This window comes from Ipomoea nil, unplaced genomic scaffold, assembly GCF_001879475.1.
Source record: "Ipomoea nil cultivar Tokyo-kokei standard unplaced genomic scaffold, Asagao_1.1 scaffold0681, whole genome shotgun sequence".
Taxonomy (NCBI): Eukaryota; Viridiplantae; Streptophyta; class Magnoliopsida; order Solanales; family Convolvulaceae; genus Ipomoea; species Ipomoea nil.
This window is the reverse complement of record NW_017617109.1, coordinates 357,865-363,044: the sequence shown is the minus strand read 5'-3', so window position 1 is coordinate 363,044 and position 5,180 is coordinate 357,865. Positions and strand designations below refer to the sequence as shown.

At 35.3% G+C, this 5,180-nt stretch overlaps 1 long non-coding RNA gene across 2 annotated transcripts; it reads left to right on the top strand.

The window, feature by feature from the left end:
• Window positions 1-583: 583 nt before the first annotated feature.
• LOC109175030 lies at window positions 584-3,872 on the top strand. 2 transcript variants are annotated; one of them, XR_002053224.1, is made up of 6 exons: window positions 584-694; window positions 828-1,118; window positions 1,222-1,605; window positions 3,104-3,480; window positions 3,587-3,661; window positions 3,792-3,872. It is a non-coding gene; the product is annotated as an uncharacterized LOC109175030 (long non-coding RNA). The 2 variants fall into 2 exon arrangements; XR_002053223.1 differs by having other exon boundaries at window positions 828-1,605.
• The last annotated feature ends 1,308 nt before the right edge of the window (window positions 3,873-5,180 follow it).

Here is a 5,180-nt window from a genome sequence, read left to right as displayed (position 1 = left end):
CACAAGGTAAGTACCCAGTCTACACTGACTTAGTGGATTGTAGAAGATGGAGAGCCGTGCATACAGAAGTCCAATTAAGTCCCTTCACTTGGAGAGCTAACTCTGATGCAGTTTACTTCAATGATGCAGTCCAACGTTGTTCCCACAACTATATGATCTTAGCGTCCTTTTCGTTTAAGCAACGATATCACTAGTACAAAAAATATCAATGAAACCGAAGGTCGCCGTCGCCGCCGCCGTCACTCGTCTGAGTCCTCGCCGCTGCCGCCACCGGTCTCCAAGGTCGTCGTCATCTTCTTCCTCCATTGCCACCGTTCTCTAGCCCCCCGCCGCTGCCGCCACTCGTATGCAGTCCTCTTTGGTCGCGATGGAGATGATCCTAATATCGCGAAACTTTTCCACATTGAACCTAGTGCAAAACGCCCCTCTTTGGTCTTACTTAAAAAGGAAGTAGAGAAAGTGACCCATTATGGTTAGTTTATCTTTTATTTTTTCAATTAGATGCTAAAATTGGATCCTCTTAAATTTACGAAGTCTTGAAAGTTTTAAAGAAAAAGAGATGACATTTGATTCATTGGGTATCTTCACAAAGTCTGCTATTGTTGGATTTATTTCTGCTAACAAGCTTCCTTTGGTGACAACATTTACTAGAGAAAGTGCACCTTCAATCTTTGAAAGTCAAATTAAGAAACAGGTAAATGTTTTTCAGGATTTTAGACTAAGTTTTAGTTGTGGTCATCAAGTGTAGAGATATCTTTCTTATGAAGGAATTCAGATGGCATAAGTTGTCTTGCATATTGAACTGACTCAGATCATTGTATTCTCAGGTGATGCTATTTACCACATCGAATGATACAGAAAAGTTTTTCCCAGTCTTCCAAGATGCTTCGAGATACTTCAAGGAAAAGGTACTACAACACAATCTTGCCATCATACTACCTGTATAGAAAATTTATTCTTGATCTAGAAAAGATGTTCTTAAGAGATAAATTGTGTTAATGTTTTTTCTTCCTTCCTCCTATTTTCAGGATATAAAGACACATCACATCATTAGAAAGCCTGTTCGATTTATTTTCTTTTCCTTCTACTGCATAGGAGTTTGATATAAACATCATAAAGTAGTGCAGCTTAAATCTGGAAAATACTTCTGCATTTCTTTCCTGCATTTAAGATTTTTAGGGAACTCTTATAGGAGTTGTTTTTTTTTTTTTTTCAGTACAGGGCATTGGGATTCATTTGCTTACTATTGAGTGTTCTACCCGGGTTATGTGTATTTCCATACCATTTAAGCAATGCAGTGTAACTTTTAACATTCTGTAAGTGAAAATTATGTAATGCTCTTTTTTGCATGTAATTATAGTTAGGGAAATGATTTGTTCCCCTCCTGACATGGCTTATAACCATTGGGTGTCATGAATTGGTTGACCCCGCTAACTTGTTATCAAAGACTAAACCTTAGCCATCCAATAAAAAAGTGTCATGTCAGGGGGGACAATTTTGGAGGTGTGTGTAGCATTACTCTTTAGTTAGTATGCAAATTAGATTAAAATTTAAAAAGACAATGACTAAGACAAGCTTTCCCATTTGAAAGATGTTGGTTACAAGGTGATGGACAATTTTTATTATAATTATCCTGGCAAGTGCACGAGTCAATGTAGTAATAAGGTGCAAAAGCAAGGGTCGAACCCACAGGGAATTGATACTAAGCAATTTAATAACTTGAAAGAGTGGACAAAGAAAATACGGTTTGAATTGCAGTGAAATTAAATCAAACAAGAACAACTTAGAAGAATAAAATGATCAAAAAGTCAAGGAAATAGAATTAACGATCAGAATGGATTAACTAAATTAAATTACCAGTAAAAAATAACGGCATGTAAAATACTTGAATAACCTCAAAATAAAATAGCAAGAGATCGAATAAATACTAAGAACATGCATAAATCAATTGGTGGACAACTTAATAACTTGAAATTAAAATAACTAATTAAACAATTTAAAGGAGCTAATTAAGAATCAAATGCAAAATAATTGAGATTCGAGACGCGAAAGAAATGAATTACTGAGAATCAGAATATCAAATAACAATTAAATTGAAAAGGCGAGAAATTAAAGTAATGCAATTTAATAAACTTGAAAATAGTTGAAAAGAATAAACTTAAAAGAGTTGCACATGAAGACTGAATTGCATAATAATAACTCAAGAGTATGTAAAAGTCTTATGGAACAATGACTCAAATAACAGGAAACTTGATTGGTAACAAAACAAAAAGGAAAATCTTAAGAAGATGAATTAACCCACTGCCGTAATCAAAGAAACAAAGGTTGGCAAATTCAATAAAACAAAGAAAAAGCAAATTAAAGAAATAGGTAAAAATGCTTATGTCAATTCAAATGCTGCTGCCAAGATTTACGAATTAATTCTAGTAGCTGGACCTTAGTGTGAGGCCGCCGACCACAAAAGTACTGGCAGAAGCACAGCTGCTCAGAAAATGACCGCCGATTGGAAGCTGTCGCACCAACGCTGAACCGCCAGAACAGAATCGACTATCGTCGACTCAGAAACTACCGCGAACCACCGCCGGAAATCTCCGGGATTGGTTCGGATCAAAATTGGTCGCCGTACCTGCGACGCCTCCGGAATTGGTCCGGGACGATTGATGATGATCATGAACCTCGGCCTCCCTTAATTATATACACCCACGGCTTCCGTCAAAGTCTTGTGCTGAACGATCGGATCTCCCCAAGAATCGGACGCGTTGATGATAATACTGGTTCTGATTTGCGCAAGAACGACTCTCTCGTACGTCAATTGGCGGATGAAGAAATTTATTTGATGGACTCCAAATGTTGACTGCTACTATTTTATTAACTAATAATAATAATAATAATAATAATAATAAAAACTAGAGTCAATAAATTATTGGACTGACATTTTTAATTATAAACTAACTTAATAACAAAAAAAACCCAAAATTAAACAATATTAATAAAAACTACTTATAGCAATAACAAATAAAAATAGATAAAAATTAATCAATTATTATTAATTAATTATAAAAATATCATTAAAAATAACACTAAAAATAATGTTTATCACAAGGCCTGCTTCTAGAATGATGCAAATCCAACAAATGGAAATTGCATGAGTAATTGTTTATTTGTAATCTGGTTTGATCAGTTATGGCCAAATAAAATCCAACCATAAGCCACTTCAATTTTTATTTTTTTTTTCTATAATGGAACTCAAATTGCTGGTGCTTAGATGTCTATAAGCCCTTGCTTCAGTTCTGATTTTTTTTATGATATTTTTGTAAGTTGAAAATTGCTGAAAGCAAAATATGCAAATTCTATTAACTAACATCATTCTTTTGTTTTCCTGACTAAATTCAGCTTATACTTGTGTATATCAAAATTGATGATGAAGATGTTGGAAGGCCTGTAGCAAATTACTTTGGAGTTGAAGGGGATACTGCAAAGGTTACACTTCTCACAAAACTTCATTTCCTATCCTTTGTTGCATGATTGTAAGGGTGGAAAAAAGGAGGCAGTAAGTGCATCTCTAATTTCAGTTTCTTTATTCTAGATAATTGGATACTCAGGACTTGAAGATGCTAAGAAATATATCTTTGATGGGGAGATTACAGTCGAGAAGATTAAGGTTTTAAGTGTCCACTCTCTTTCTCTTGTGTCTTAATCATTTGATCAACATTTTGTGTATTGGTTATTAAACTAAGTTTTTGTTCTCCCTGGCTCTCAATGTGTTAGTCTCTTGCATTTCATTCCATCAGGAATTTGCTGCTAACTTTTTGGAAGACAAGCTCAACCCTTGCTGCTAACTTTGAGTCTCTTGTCATTGCTAAAATGGATGGAATAACAAATGAACACCCTGGTTGCTCGTTTCGATCACCCTCTCTCAATTAACCGAGTTCCTCTTTGATCTGGCAGATTGCTGTCGACTCCGCCAGGACAGTGGTGGCGTTTTACAAGTTTATTAAGAAACACGCTGCTATCCCCTTCAAGCTCCAGAAGCCATCAACCACTACCTCGACTGAGAAGATCAAAGTCAAAGAAGACGTCAAAAGTTCTTCCGGTAAAGTGAAGGATGAATTGTAAGAGCAGACGTGTAACATTAATGTAAGTTTCTTCTTTAGTTTTTTTGTAACATTTGGAACAACAACATTCTATGGACTAATGTTTTCTGAAAATGGTAAATGAAAGGTCTCTTTCCCTTGCGTCTTCTACTCGACAAATGAGCACCAACAATTTTTGTCCTTTTTTCAAAAGGGTAATACAAATCCTGCACAGTGCTCATTATTGCCCTTACGGAATTATAGATGCAGTAATCTTATTCATTGAATTTTTTTAAATTGACATTGTTTTCTCATAAAATGTAAGGGCAGTTTGGTTCTAAGAATAAAAAATTGGTCAAACATTAAGAAAGGAGAATAGATTCTTGGCAGAGGTAAGATCTGTGTGTCTCATTCATATTCTCAATTATCTTCTTGGGGGGCAAAACGTTGGCAGTGATAAGGAACCAGTAATGGGGAGAGAAATCTCAGTGGTGACACTGAATCAATGTGTTGGCTTGAGGTAGTTTCTCCACATGCCTGTTCTATTTACTTGTTACTTTATTAACTGATTTTGTATTACTATTAAACATTATACTATAACCATAAAACTTGGCATAACTACCCACAAATTGGCAGAATTATTCTGTTGACTTGGTTGGAAAGACCAAATGTGGGTTATGTGGCAAAAATAATGTTTGGGGATCAAGTTTGATGGCAACCTAAGAGTCATGCGATAAAAAATGGAAACATTTCATGAACTTATTTATGTTGCTCTGAATAAGGTTCTTCTAGTTATTTCTTAGGCTTTGGCTATTGAGATCTTACGTACATGCATGTAAAAACAATTGACATTGAAGATATATAATGTACACAAATGCAAGCAGGTGTGCTTTAGTTCGAATAAAAATTGGAGAGTGATGCTAAAAATACTCCATACAGATTATTCACAGTCACTTTAGCTATTTTCTTAGTTAATTTGACCAAAGGATTTATAAGTCTTATTTTTGTGTAGCGTGGAAATCCAAATCAAAAGATTGTGAAAAGGAAATACAGGAATGACAGAAAGAGATATCCGTTGCAACAACCATTAGCTCGAGGGACCTTGGG